Here is a 16,048-nt window from a genome sequence, read left to right on the forward strand (position 1 = left end):
AGAATGAGATATTCTTGGATAGAGCTGGAATTTACATCAAAATATCTCAGTGAGAGAATGAAATCTTTCCAGTGACTTCAGTAGTTCAAGTGAACCCACTGGTTGTGTTACATCAGGAAGCCATCAGACTTCTTTTGGCTCCAAATAAGAAACTTCTTCAAGTGCTGTGTTCCTGTTTGCATCTATCCAGTCCAAGAGGCTGCTGCTGAGTGTGGTTGTGTGGGAACTGCTAAATCACGGCCTGAACCTCTGATTCATCACCTGAGGTGAGCAATGAGTCAGTTATGGGAGCACAGGTGAAGGCAATTCACCTGTGCTGCTGGAAGGGGTGGAGCCTGGCTGTACCTCTCCTAGAGCCATTTAAGAGCTGGCTACCAGTGGGGAAGGATCTCTTCTGGAGATCCACTCTGCTAGAGTTCCATAAGCAAGCCTGGGATACAGGTAAACATCCAATCTTTTCTGCTGTAGTGTAGTAACTGCATAGCCAAGCTCTTTGATATACTATAACATCTGTATATTCATTGACTGTACAGTGGTTAACCTAGCAACTGCAGAATCTTCACTCTCTCATTTGCTCTGCTGTCAGTTGAGAAATGATTTAGTTATTTTGAAAGCAGTATTTGCCTTTCCTCACAGTGATTGAAATTCAGCCTCTTCTTCTGGACTGCCTATTCTAAGAAGTCAAAAAATGTGTCATTTTCAGATAGAAATTATGGTTCCTCTCTTCTTGGGAGTGCTTCTGGGAACATCCCATTAATAAGTAAGAAATAGGCTCAGGAAAATCAGAATTTTAACCATTAGTGGCTGAACCTCTAGGCATTTTACCAGGAAAAAAAAGTGCTTTTCAGACTGTCCATAAACTTTTGTCTCCTCTCACCTTTTGAGAGTGCTACTGTACAGATATGAAGATTGCGACAGAGAATACTCCTAAGGAGCGTCGTCTTCTTTTACTCTGTGGTCATTGCGTTTTTTTTATTTTACAGGGGTTAGGCTGTTTTTGTTTATTATTACAGCTGTTTGTATTTCTCTTCATGGCAAATTTCTTTGGCTTTTTTTTTTTTTTTTTTTCCTCAATCTCATGTTATTTTTGTGGTAGCTTGCCCAGAGTGGGAGTCAGAACAGATTCATTTTCCTGAAATGTAGTTATGGGAGGGCTGCATGAGAGGATGAGAGAGAATATGAGAGGATCTCCATTACTGTATTTATAGCTACCTGTCGCTATTGATCATTAACCAATCTTGCTAGAAGTATGGCTTCAATTTTCTTTTTTTCAATGTGGATTAAGCAGTGTTGCCAACACACATTTTTCTCTTGTCAGACTTCACAGTAAGTATGTGGCACACAAAAGTTTGAGAGCCATCTCCTCAGATGCTTTTTAAAAAAGGACTCAATCAGAGATTTTATGCTTCCTAGCACTGACAAATTAGGATTTAACACTTTCAGCTGACTTTAAAGGCTGCAAAAAGATTTTGAATTGGACAACAGAGGTTAGCTCTGTGACAATAAAAAAAACAAGGGAACAGCAGGGGATGGAAAGATTCTTACATTTGGAAAGGCTTGAATTGCAGCACCATTTAGCATACACTGCATTGTGTATAGAAAGAATTTTAAAAAATGCCAGAGAACAGCATGTCTCTACCTGAGTCAGGATAGCACTGAAGGCAAGGCAGTTTAATATTTTCTGAGGTCAGCAATACCTGCAGGCTTTAGCCTACGCTAAGCATCTGCACACGATGAAGGAAAGAGGCGAAAATGAACTTGGAGGAAACAGTCAAGTGCATGGAGACACAGAGTTGGAAATGAAGCTTATATAAAATGTCAAAGATAAGTTGTGTAGGCACATGGCCTGCAGCAGGTTTCTCATCCACAGTCAGCAGCTACAGGGCCTTAAGCTGAAGCTGGCTGGTCATGTTAGAAAGTACTTACTTGTTCCCCTTTGAACTAGCAGATGCACTGAAGAACTGCTATAGGAAAATACTATCTGAACGTAATTTGAGGGGGGCCACTTTTATAGGACACCACAATGCACATCTGAACTGGATGATGTTATTGGGGCATCAAAAGAAAGGAGAACTGAGCTTTCAAACACTGTGGGATGTGTAGCTGGTTGTTTTGCGCTGGTTTGTCAGGACTTCATGATATTTTTATGAGATATTACAAATAAAATTCTAAAAAACAAAAAACAAACATAGGAAGGAAGAGGTACTTCATCCAAGAGGAAGCAGCATGGGAAGGACTTAATCTTGAAGAGCTGAAGGATAAAGAGGGTACAGTGCTGCTGCTGCTTGCCATTCCGTCTGTCTCAGAGCTTGCAGCAAGGTCCAGGCAGTGCATTTTTCTGTTTTTTGGTGATGTTTTATTACTTTAAAATTTTTTAATTATGGTGCTGCATTTTGTGAGTGAAAAATCACAATGCAGCCTCGGCTTCTCTTCCTGTCCCTCCGGAAATAAGATTTGTGTGGGATCATAGATGCAGTGGGGAGTTGTGCAGAGAGGCTGAAAGCGTCACAGGCAGGAGGCACACTTGTCCTTCACGGGTTCCCTGAGAAAGAACTGGCCTGTCTGCTCTTCACTCTTTGTGAATAAAATAAAGAAATTTGGAGACTTGTGGAAGGATTTTTACTTTCAGGTTTAAATTTTAGGTTGGATTGGTTTTGCTCAACAGCAACAAAGGGATTCTCAAGCTGCCTACCAATAAATGAGGATTAATGTATTGAGTACATTAAGTGTTAACAATCTTTGCGGAGCTATGCTGGTGTAGAACAGTCTGTGTAAAAAAAAAAAAAAAAAAAAAAAAAGTTAAAGATGATATACAAGGGAACACTGTAATGGAAATACACGTGTGCCAGTAAAAAACTAAAGCTTGTAGAAACATAACAAATAACATTAAAACATTGAAAGTTCTCGTAAATGTATGGGTTTCAGAAGAAGAGGTCCACCTATTAATTTGGAAAAGCAGTTTCCTTTGTACTGTAAGAATGAATAAGGGAGGCCAGAGTGCATGAGATCAAAGGGCACTCACAGGGTGTACTGAACAAACGAGGGAGAGACAGGCAAGCCAGAAAGCAGGATCAAAGGACACTTATGATAAAGAGGCTCTGCTTGCCATCTCCTGTGAAGAAACACAGTGAGTCAGCAGAAGTTCAGAGAATATTAAAAGAAAAATCTAAAAGGAGATCACATTAGAAGCAAGCTACATGTATTTCCTGACCATCAAAGGAAGAGAAAATAGTGGGTTGCAGGTGATATTCAAGCACAAGTTTGTTGACTGCAGGTGCCTGGCTTGCAACTATGGATTGAAAAGCCTTTAAGAGAATAGACTGAAAGAAGCTAAGGCAGATGGTGCATTAAGTGATGGTCTCACATGGGGCTTGATGGGACACTGTCTAAAGTGCTTAGTTAGGGTAGAAAAAGCAGCTTCAAATCATTCTCTGAAATGACACTTAATTAAGGATATTAAAAGCCTGATTAGAATAATTAAGAAATTGCTCAATATAATATTTAGCACTTACATATTAATTTTCATCCGTTTCATAGAACTTTTTGTGGTGCGCTCAGTCAACCCATCCTTCTGCTTTTCAGAGCCCTGTGAGTGCCTGAGTCAGTAAGCTTCATGTGTGGGGCTATGTCACAAATCCAACAGAAGTCTGGGAATATAATTCATATCTGAAACTTTAACAAGGGGGAAATGAGCCCTTTCAGACAGTTCAGTACAGTATGTTATACATAGTCTAAAAAAGAAGCATTATTTAGGGTAACATTACCAACTACTTCTAGAATGGGGAAAGCTACAAAACAAAATGGCAGTTCTCCCCTGAAAAACAAATTTCGGTATCTTGACACACCTCTCTGTCACAGGCCTCACTAGCCATGTAGCACATGGTCAGCAGGGCACGGTCAGGGAAAACTACTCAGGAAATACATTGCACTGTTTCCTGAAGTAGAGTGTTTGTTTTCCATTGCTCTGGGAGTGAGTGAGAGAGGAGCTCCTCCAGCCAGCCTCCATATGGAGCATCCTGTACAGAGTTTTCACTTTCAGACACTTGTGTATCAGATAGTGTCATGGAGCAGTCTGTAACAGCAAGATGAAGGACTTACATTGCAAGGTATTGGGTCAGCTCGTTGGCTGATGTAAGTCCTCATAGCTGAGGATCTTCTCATCTCTTGTACTAAATTTCTCTAAGTCTTAAGAGTTGGCAAATGGACTGAAACTTATCAAGCTATTTGCTGAATAGGTGTAGTTAATCAGTGCATGTCCCTTTCTTTTGTGTTCTTGTTTCCCTCTGTGTGCCTGGAGGCATTTTTTCCTGATATGGTGAATATAATCACTGAACTTTAGGTCTTTTGCTTTCTGCTCTGTTTATTCTAGCTGGCTTTGTTTTGTTTCTACTACCCCAGAATTTTTCTTGCTTTTCTTTTTTTTTTCTTCTTCTTCTATTTCTTTATTAAATAAACAATGGAAGGAAAACTGAAAGAAAAAACTTTTATAGTAGTTATTCTGCTGTTTCACCACTCATTCTCAGTGCAGCTGGGTCCCTCCCTGTTATCCCTGTTCAGTGTTCTAATATTCTTGCATCTCTTTTTTTTTTTTTCTGTTCAAACAAACCAGTACCTAATTTTGCAGTGTACTTTTTGCTCCAGAAATGTCCAGAGTTATTTTAGTCAACACTTTTTCTGGTGAGTTAATTACAGTATATTCCATTTTATTACTCCCTTCCACAAGCTTCAGAGTAATCTTCTTGTATGTTTTTTTTGTCAAGATTGTGTCTTAAGACTGTAAAACTATCATTTACAGTTTTTCATACTTGAAAATTTTGGTAGAAGGTTTAAAGTCTCTAAACTGCTAGATTATACAGAATTATTTTTCCTTAATGAATCAGATTTATAAAAGTATGTGCCAAAACTGAACAACTTTTAGTATTTTTCATATATAACTTCCTTTTCAGTTTCTGTTGATGTCATCCAGAAGTTGGTGATTGAGCTACGTGATGATTCTTGAAAGATGGTGATGCGATTAATGCACCTTTGTTGTTCCTGTTTCTTCCTTTTTAAGCGATACAAAACTCACTACATTAAAATCTTTACTTTCGATGAAAATTTAAATTTAACATCTTGAAATTTAAGTTAACTTTTAGCATTGGCAGACATAGCAGTAATGAGACTCCAGGCTTAAAGGCCTGGGAATTTTTTAGTGACTGGAGTCTTGACAAAAATGCACAATTTCATATACTTCATAGAAGATGTAGTGATATATATTTATATGTAAAGCATTGTGAAGAGGAAAGGAGAAGATCCGATCCCTTTTACATGCTAATGCCATATGGTACAGTCTCATATATTGCTGTGCCAAAATGATTGCTCTCCAGAAATGATATGAAGCTGCAATAGCAGCGGTTCTTTCCAAACGATGTGTGGTGGCATTAAAAGAGGATAAATGAACTTCACTAAAAAAGGGGAAATGGCTCATTCCACTTGTGTGTGAATAATTGCAATTAAATATACAAAATATGGCTTAAATCCATGGCAGTTTTAAAGTTTTGCTCATCTAAAGGATATTTGTAATTAGTACAGTGTGTGCCTATCAGCACTGCTCAGCAGTCTGTGGTGTTTCCTGGTTTGGACCGGCTAATTAAGATCTAAAAGTTGCTACAAGTCTTCTTATTTCTACCTCATATTAGAGATGAATTTTTAAAAGATTTATCTGGAATTTGTCCTAAGGACCAAAATTCCTATCAGTTTGCACCTCCACACCTGAAATCCACTCTGACTTGGGTAGCAGAGCTCAAACTTTGTTGATTAGAAGCAACAATTAATAAACAGAAACCTTATGGTTAGCATGGAACCAGTGTAAAACCCAAAAAGATCAGAATAGCAACACCTTTCCCACAACAGTGCCATCCTGCTACTTCCTTTTTGGTATTTTCTCAAGACCCCAGACCTGAATTTTGTCCTTTGTCTGATTTTTTTTTTTTTTTTTTTTTTTTTTTTTACCAGTCTTTGGAATATAACATATTTTTTAAACTTCGGGAGACCTTCACTTGTGAGAGGCACCAGTGGTCTATTTTCTGGACTGTGAAGAGCTCCTTTGGAGTGAAGAGGGCCCTCACACATCTCCACTTTTGTTGATGTGGCAATTCTCACCAGTTTTGAGAAAGGGCAGGATTCACTGTGGAAAATTTAGCCTTGAAAAGAGAAAAATCTAACCCTGATTTTTCAAGGGGACCTGGGACCACAAGAAAAGAATTCCTGAAATTTGTTCTGAGTGTCTTCTGAAATCCCAGAGATATAAAACATGCTCTATAAGGAACACTCTATAAGCATAGTTTGTCTTTCATGCATGCAACTTTCCCAACCTAAGCTGATGTGTTAAGTAATGTGTTTGGTTAATTTGACTGTCAAAATGCTAAATGACATCACATTTATAATCCTATAATTAAATTGTAATCAAGAAGGGTTTGAATCAACTAGCTAACTGCTGATGTGCAGCAGAGACTTGAGAGTTGAGTCGTATCAGAAGAAATATAATTTCATTGTGTACATTTAATTTCTTTTCCTTTCATGTTGCCTGTTTGTGTAGCTTCATGATTAACTGTTTCAGGCTACAACTGGTTGTTTGTGATTCAGTTATAATTCAACAAGAATGGCATGACACTGTGTCATAACATGCAAACAAACTCCTTGGAAGGGGGCTTAGATTTTTTGGAAAATATGATTGGAGTGGCTCTGCAAACAGATGCAAAATACCAGAATAAATCAGAGCAGAGTAATGGTCCTAAAATATAAGTAAACTTAGAAGACAAGATAAAAATATGATTAAAAATAAGGATGAAAAATTTATTGGAACTCATACAGTATATTTTCTAATGATGATAATGTGTCCTGCTGATAAGAGATGTGAGATAATTTTGCACTGTTGTAGGTATTCATTAACATAGGAGTAGTAGGTAAAGTTGCTAGTTTTACGGCAGTATTTTTGTATAATCAGCCTTCATGCAAGGTGTGTTTGTTTATTTATATCTTTGATTGTGTGAGTTTTTATGATAATAATATCAAGTAAAACAGGAATGTTCTCACTGCAATCCATTACTTACATATTTAACCTTCTTTACTGTCCCCTTCCTTTTTACTCTCACTGCATTTTTTCTTTACCACCATACCTCTGTCTCCCTGCTGGCCACCACTCTGTTGATGCAGGATACTATTGGCCTTCCAGGCTGCAAGTGCACACTGCTGGCTCATGTCCAGCTTCCCAGATACCTGTAAAGAGATTTCTTCAAAAGCATAAAATAAGAAGGTAATAATGATAATGAACCTACGGCTGTACCTTCCACTAGAGGGAATAAATTTTCTATTCCCCTTTTAAATATGGCCCATCTCCCCATGTCACAAGGTATTTCTTTTTTCCTTCTTTGAAACACTTGTGAACAATGAAGAAGGGTACACAGAAACAGAAAGAGAACAGTGGTCTTGTTCCTCAGTCATAGGAGTTATTCTGTTTTTTGTCTTTGATAAAGACAACAAAAAGACCGAGGTTTTAAAGGAGTAGGGTATTCCATGGAAAACCTAGATGTTCACAGCTTTAGGAAGTGATTTTGCAAGCTGAACTATATTTCTTGAATACTTGGAGTTATTGAGTTTTGGATTATTATCAAACAGTACAGAAATCCGCCCTGGCCCATTGTGATTGCAATGTGTCAGGTCCCTGATGTCAGAGGACCTAAGAGAGAGCTAGAGCAGCAGAGGTACACCAACTGTATCTGCTGTAGTTAGCATTGGTACCAGAAGCAATGTAGATGCAGCAATGACATGATTTCTGAGACACTAGTAGGTTTGCAGGTGATTCTGGAAAAATATTGCTGTTTGTAGGGTGGAGTATTCCATGAGAAATCAAGCAGAACTGTTGGTATTCATACCATTACGTGAATAAGAATTTCCAGACTGTCATTCTTCTTCCTCAGAAACTTTTCAATGTGGTATATTTACAGTAAGGAGAGTAGAACTGCCAAAACAAAGCAAAATAAAACAAGGACAACCAACCACCAAACCTCAAAACTAATCAGCCAGAGTTCAACTTAAAGGCCACCTATTAAGTATTTATGGAGTGAAAGCAAGCGGGAGCGTGCAGGAAGTTTCAAGAGACCTGTATTCTAAAGTAGGAAATTTCATTGCTAAAACTGTGCTCTTGGAGAAAAGCAGGCACGTATGACTTCTTTTCAGATTATTTGGATGCAGCCCTCACAGTTGAGTATCTACTGTGTCTTTTTCCAAAGAGTAGCTGTTTGTTGTGACATGATAAGGAAAGAAAGTTGAATCTTCTCTGTGAAGTCTGTAATAACTGGAATGGTTGTAATTATACTAAAGACGTGCACAAGGACCTAAAATAAGATTCCTGATGTTCTAGCTTTTCGCTGTATTTTCATTAAAGGGATGACAAATACTCTTTTAGTCCCATTATATGCCCAGTGTATCATGTGTGTAATTTTTTCATGTGGTTTGGAATCAGATTAAAACTATACAAACCAATATGAAGAGACACTGTTTATCTCAGATGAGAAGAAATAATAGAAAGAAAAGAGAAAAGGCTGAGGTTTGGTAGCACTTTGAATTTGGTGTGTGTGATTGCTCATTATTCTTAACACTGAATCATCGCTGAATAACCTATCTTAGATCACAGCAAAATACACACAGATCACAGTATCTAACATATATTACAAGGACAAAAAAAGTAATTTACAATTTATAAACGTGGTTTTGGTGAAAACTGGATAAGTCCTGTTCTGCATTTGGGATACAGGTTAAGTAATTTGCATGGCATCAATTGCAATGTTTGATTAAATGAAAATGTCCATACTGATCTGCTTAACTCATCAGAAATATTGTCTTCTAATTAACCTAATTAACACCCTACCTGTCTTAAATTATATTGTTCTTACATAGATTTTTTTTGACTTACCATATTCTTCTGCAGTGTTACTTCATGTAAATACCTGTCTACCTTTTTTTTTTCTTTACAATGACAGTAATTATTTAGGATGTGATGAAATTTGGTTATTTTTACTATAACTTCAATAATATTGATTTCATAATAGATGTTGATGCCAATAAGCATTTAAATATTTTACAGTGGCTATGTCAATAGTGTATTAATTGTGAATGCTTTTACCAGTACAGAGTCATTCATTGTTCTGCAGATGACTCCACTCAGTGAAGTGCTAGAATATACTGATTTTACTGTTTTCTTTCCAGCCCAAGCTGAATTTTCATGAGATAAAAGGAAGCTTTACTAAGGGGATTTTAATAAGATGCAGCTTTATAAAGCTAAAAATGTTTAGCAGAAATATACTTGAACTAACTTACAGAAACTGAGTGAGGAGCAATTAGATCACTTCACAAATAAGAGATTTTGTGGTTTTTTTCTTCCCTGAGGGAAAGATAGTACATCTAAAACTATGGAACTAGCTTGGGAGATCCCTTGAGTTTCTGACTGTGTTGTCTGTGATGATAAACATGAGGAAAAATAAAGAGCCATTTCCCATATATCCCACAGCAGTGATGTAGCTGCCAGACTCTAGAGTCTTCAGGTTCCTTTGTCACCCTCCAATTTTGCAGAATTGTTGGAAACAGCTCAGTTTTGCTTCCCAAGATGCTCTGACGTTTTGGAGACCCTGGACGTTTTGCAGAACAGATCTCCTTCACTCTGTGCTGGTATCAAAGTGCTGAGTTTAGTGTTTTGCTTTGACTGAACTATGTCCATGGGGAGACTGGGAAGGAGCTGTGGGGAAGGGATTTTAGTACAGAACAGTGGAGGATTGGGAATGCTGGGTGCAGTTTGCAGCAGAACAGTGGGACACTGAGGTAGAATATAAGGAAGAGGGATTGAAGGAAATGAGAGAATCCAAGTGGGAGTTCTGTAACTTTTGTAAAACTTTAGGTAAATTTGGTGTTATGCTGTATCAGAATTAGGTCTCTGAAAGCAGCTTCCCCCAGTCAAGGAAAGTGTACAGCAGGTAACCCTGTTATTTATAATACTACAGATGATCACTAATCATTTTCTTATCAAATGTCTTCACATTTCTTCTCTTGTAGGCCAATGTTAAAAGAACAGTGTGATCATGCCACTTGGCACCTGCTTGTGATCAGTTCTGAGGTTTGGAGTGCATGGAGTAGAGTAGGAGCACAGGACTTAAGAGATCTTCTGAATTACCCAGCTACCTCAGTTAGTGCCTCCCACTCCCAGGCTTCATACTGGAGAACCCTTTACCAGAAGCAGAGTAAATGACTCTGTAATAATGGTAAGGATTTGCTGGTATTTCTCCTGCTGACAGGTTTTATCCTGTGGTATGCTGCTGGAGCTCTTAGTAGTTCTCTCAGCTGAAGCATCAGCCATTGCAGTTCAGTTGGTGCTGCAGGTACCCAGAATGCCCATAAACCAAGCCTAACTTTAGGTTAGCTCGGTTAATTTACGAAAAGGTGATTCCTGCACTCATAGAACTTGCATGATACTAGCATGTATGTCATACTGAGGTAATACTAGCACTGACACAGATACCCAGCATCATTCTGTCCTTGCTCTCCATTCCCAGTGTATGTGCCCTGTGCTGATGCCACAGAGGTGGTCTGGCTTTTTAGGTACTCCTTCATGCAAACAGCTGCTAAAATAACACCAGCAGGCATTATAAAATAATAATGAATAATAACAATCCCAGGAGTGGCCTGCCCCCATTTGCTCCGCTGGAGGGTAGGGTAAATTGTAGCATGTTCTAGTTAAGAGTTTAACATCAGCGGGGGATATGAGATAGCTCTGCTTTATGCAGATACTTCACACGTGGATATCTGCTAGGCTGAGTGTCTGCTGACTTGCCTGTTTAACTTGGCTGCCACAGGCACTTCCTGTTTAGCTGCTTTCGTGCATTATCAAGGTGTGGGAAGAAAGCAAGCCGTCTCTTTCATTTCTGTGAAATGTGCTAATGGGCACCTCATAGAAAGTCTTATATTAGAAAGAAATAAGTGTAATCAGAGAAGATCTCACGGATAGCTGCTGGGCTGATTACTAGCCTTACGTATCATTATCCCAGGATATCTGCAAATAAAAAGAGCTGTTACAAGTTAGGTGTTGAATCGGCAACTTCACAGGAAACTAAAATACTTCAGTATAAACAATTTCCCCAACTCCCTCCCACCCAAACAGTCTACTTAATGTCTACAGACGGCCATGATTTGCTGCTATTTTTCTATTACTGAGCATGCATAAGCTGCTCTGAGGCCTTCCAACCCTGCTCAAACAAATACCGTCCATATTTATTCAGTGCTGTCAGTTACTGTGGGGACAGCCAGAGCCTATCCATAAGTCACCTGGCTCTGCTTTTGGTTTTGACTGCTGATATCATGCAGGGGACTCCACTCCCATCAGTAGTGCAGCAAAACTGACTCAAAATTAAAAAGAATTTTACATGTTCCTGAAGGAAATACCAAGAAGTAGCATCTTTGATAATCCAGTAAGTGGCTTTTCCCTTGCTGATAACACCTTATTTGTCACAGGGGAGAAGTCTGGAAGAAATGCATTTTTCTTGCTTTAGGAATTTGCCAATCATTTTGGATTCATAGAAAAGAGGTCTGGAAGAGCTCTAGTGAAATCTGATGAAGAATGAAATATATGCCTGGCAGCACTGTGCATGGGGCCAATAATGAATCATATGATAGCTTCAGTTAGCTTGTGCATGCCAGTGAAATCTAGTTATTGTTTTTTCTATCATTTATTTCACAGCTTTGCCTATCTCCACAGCTGTAATTGTCATTCCATCAGGGTTCTAAGAAAGCAGAACCATCTGGGGAAATCAGCACTGCTTCACTCAGTCTCTGCCGGAATTAAAATGATCTGATGTGAAGATGAAGGAGAAAAAAAACTCCAAAATACTTTACTGTGGGAATTAAACAGGGCTGTTGACCAGTATCTATAGTCCAGTGTGAGAGAAAAATTTTATTTAAATCCTGGAATGTAAACTAGCGTTATAAAAAAGGAAGGAGAGAATTTGATTCTATTTTAATAGAACAGAAATTGCTGTCCTGAAATTGTTGTGCATGCATACTCTAACAAAAGCCAATGAATTGTTCCTAGTTATAAAGATGCCAGGATGAGGCTAGCATGTATTAGAATCGGTGAAAAAAATGCTAATTCTCATTCCTAAAATATGACTTCATATTCCCAGGATTGACGAGATGAAGGATACGCAGTAAATTAGTCCAACATCCTCTTACCTCTAGGTCTGAACCCTGCTTAGATCATTGTTTGAAATAAATTACTGTCTTTATCTGAAGCATGTCTCCTCTGAATATTTATTGGCACCACAAAACTGCTTTGGCATCTGGCACAAGTTGACATGATTCACTGTCACTGTTCAAAGAGAGCAGGGAGCAAGTGAGACTTGAGTTCCTGTAATGGCTGGAAGTCTGCACAGGGACTGCTAAACTCATGTTACTTCTGTCAGGTCTGCGCTTTCAAAGCCATGCAGGAAGCTAATGAAAGAGGTTTGTGTATATGTGGGTGAGAGAAGAATAACAAAGACATTAGCGAGACAGTCCTTTAGAATGATCACCTATCAAATACAATTCAGTGCTGATGTCTTAATTGCTGCTTGCTGCTTATAATTTAAATTTATCTCATAAAATTCTCTATGCAAAGAACACGTTGGCTAAATTATCAAATAATATGAGATTAAAGTCACATCAGGAAATATCATTAAACGAATAATTCTCTGAGCACCAGGGCAAATGAAGTGTGATGTTTTATGAATTTGCATCCACTGTCTTGACAGGACAGGATTTATTGAACTGTGACTTCTTCCTATTAGGATATTTTTGTCATTCCTTTGTTGATCCCAGGGCACTTGAAAATGTTTTGTTTTTGTCCCTTGGCAAGGACTATGCAGTGTCTCTCCTCTATCCAGCCTCAGTCATCAAGCATCTGGCAGTGTACTGTTGACTCTACCTGCACAGCTGGGATAAGCTGGAATCACGGCTATTACTTGATCCAGCATTTTTTTTAATAATCTGTATTGCCCATATAGCTCTTGCCCTGGCTGTGGTGAGACAAGTAATGACCTGGGTGTGAGAGAAGCCCAAGTTCTCAGTGATGAAGGCAGAGTGGGTGCTGCAACTTGATTTCCAGTAAAAGCAGGTCAGTGGTTGTGCAGAAGCTGGGGGGAACTCAGTAAGTTCCTGCTTCTGCTCTTTGTAAGGAATTGAGGAATGGCAAATGATGACATCTGTCTGTTTCTGGAAAACAAGTACAAAGATAAATCTCATTCTGGCCTATGTCATAGCTGCTATTTAATATTAGCAAAGAATAAGGATAAAAGAGTGTAGTAATGGAAGTAATAGTACCATCACCATAAGGTTAGAGATTTTGTTTCTTTCTTGGCTCTATTTGATTTAAAACTGGAAGAAGACAGTGGTGTTTCACTGCACAGGAGGGTCAGAAAAAATGTCTATGATTGTCAGAAAAAGTGTGGATGTAGAAATGGTGTTTTCACTCATCAAATTTTACAGCAGCTGAGCAGAACTCTTGAGAAATGTAGGCTTCAAGTTCTGTGAAGCTTTTCTCTGCCAAAAGCAAAAGTTAACTGGCTGCCCTCAGTGAGTGTCTGGCAGATGAAAATAACAGGAAAAAAAATGCACAGAAATGATTGTCCTGAAACTTGACAGTAGTGCAAGAAAATTAATAGGCAGTGCTGTTTGTTAGGGACATTTTTTTTGTGCCTTTGTTTCTGCTGTTGTTTTTGTGGAAGCACTTAAAGCTGTTCTGTTTCTGTGGATGAATCTGCTTTGCTTGCTGCTGAGTCAATGTCTCCACATGAGATATAATGAAAAGAAGAGGGAGAAAAAGCTCTTTCTTCTTCTGCAGTTTCATGCTGCTGCTTCAGGTGGCTGCAACGTCTCCATGTACGTGTGCTGGCATATTGCTGTGAAAACAGGCAGGCATTTTTCCTTTTCAGGGTGAAAGCCACACTTGCTGTCTTCTTGTCTGGGTGCGCTTTGGCTTAAGTTTGAAGATTATTTTACGTTCCATAAAAAACATGTGCCTTTAATAGTTTTTTATGACACTTGTATCTGAAACTTGTTTCAAACTAGTGGCTTCAAGCAGCAATAGCCTACAAAAACACTGGCAAGTGAGTATGTTTGGAGTGCTCAGTCTTCTGAGTTTTTTTTTTTCTAATGTTCTGTGAAGCAAGCTGCACTCCTTTAAACAGGCTGATGATGTACTTGATGGGTACATTCTTCTAATTGTGTCTGGACTTTGCTTCATGTGAAGTGCAACTATACCAGTGATTTGGTGTTATTCAAGAGGGGAGCAGTGAGTACTTTTAGAATCGAAGATGGCTTTTTGATGTATTCTGGAACACTGTATGAAGAAGTTTAAAAAGCTGTAGGAATATGGTGGAGGTAAACAAGTTATCTTCAGGGCTTGAGGAGGGTTGTTAAGAAGTGGAGGAGCAGCTCACAATCTCATACATTTTATTTATTTGAAAAAAAAAAAAAATCTGTGTTCTGATGCTTACACATTTTGAAGGCTTTTTCTCTAAATCCTATGCATAGAAAATATAAGCTGTTCCTTGCCCGGGAGAGATGAAGGTCCATATTTGCAGGGAATAGTACTGGGGAAATAGGTCTTGAGAGAGATGCACTAGACTTCAAGGAATGTCTGTGCTAAGGCAGGCTGAGGAGCTGGTAGCTACGTTGCTGTGTGTGTGGATAACTCACAGTTTGGAATTTACAGAGATGCCCACAGACATGACCATACATACTGCAGGCAGGGAAAACGAGCTGCTGCTCAGATCTTCCCCTGACATCCAGTGTTGCTAACATGAAAAGTGCTCCTGGGTTCACCCTCTTCCTGTGTTATTTTTTCCAGATTCAGGTTTGGATGTGATCTCTGAAAGTAATATCCTTGCAAAACTCTTGTCCATTATCAGAATGAAAATGTTATAAAAGCAGGCCAAAAGACAGAAACCTCAAAGTATGCAATTTAGAAGTTTATTAATTGTAGGTTGCTGTTTCCCACTGAGTTTCCTATGGATTTTATGTGCAATGTGTGTAGAATTCTTTGTGAAATAGATTTCCATTGATCTACACCATGTAAGCCTTTGGTGCAAGTAAGAAATCAGTTGATACATCTTACAATGCAATAGTCGCTTGCTACAGTGTGCTCTCCAAAAGGCTCTGATCACTAAAGCTCATTCAAACAAAACACTGGGCCAGAACACCCTGACACAGTGCTTTCAGAGGAATCGATGAGCCTTAACTGCCCTAATCAGCCACACTTTGGACCTGCTGCCACCTGGCCCTCCTCCCTCTGGTTGATACTGCAGAAGCTCTGCTTACACTGTGATGTGGTTTCTTCTTGCTTGAATTATGCTGTTGTTGTATTTGCTACTGGTTCTTCTCCCTATCTGCTCTCTGGATTAGCTGAATTGACCTGGATCTGTTTCCTTGCCTCATTCTTGCCTGGTCCATCTGCAGGACTTTTGCAAATCTTTTTGACAAGATTTTAAAGCTGTGAGTAGCTTAAAGACAGTTGAAAGGTTGAACAGGAGAAGTTGTAGAAAAAAAAAATATACTTTATTTGCTATTTTGTTTGTTTGTTTTTAGTTAATTTGGAGCTGGATACTTCCAGCTCATTTTAAATGCAGACACTGAGCTGCTCCATCATTATTGTTTTCTGTTGTTGTTATTCTTGATTCTGTTAGCCAGTGCAGTTATATTAGATGTGTGCTTTCTGAATGATAATCAGCATCACGTAGCTACCTTTCCACTGATGGAAGAGAAAACAATCTTTGAGACTGGGGAACTCCCAGAGTCTGGCTTTTCAGAGACTTGGGAGTGGCTGTGCTGCTGTAGCAGTTGTTGCGTGCCTGGACACAACTTGAAGGATAAAAAGAAGGGGACCCACAGTGTAAGGTGAAGCATTCCTCTGAAGCACTGACGTTTCATCCACTTCTTGGTGTGCTCCCCAGATGGTGAGCCTGGCCTCAGTCAACCTGAAGGTGGGACA

General features: G+C 38.9%; 1 long non-coding RNA gene across 1 annotated transcript; it reads left to right on the plus strand.

Annotated features, from left to right (window-relative positions):
- The first annotated feature begins 356 nt into the window (after positions 1-356).
- On the plus strand, positions 357-12,892 carry LOC125689528 (uncharacterized). Its single transcript, XR_007375320.1, has 3 exons — positions 357-441; positions 10,087-10,292; positions 11,765-12,892. It is a non-coding gene; the product is annotated as an uncharacterized LOC125689528 (long non-coding RNA).
- Positions 12,893-16,048: the final 3,156 nt, after the last annotated feature.

Source organism: Lagopus muta, chromosome 2 (assembly GCF_023343835.1).
Source record: "Lagopus muta isolate bLagMut1 chromosome 2, bLagMut1 primary, whole genome shotgun sequence".
NCBI classification, from domain to species: Eukaryota; Metazoa; Chordata; class Aves; order Galliformes; family Phasianidae; genus Lagopus; species Lagopus muta.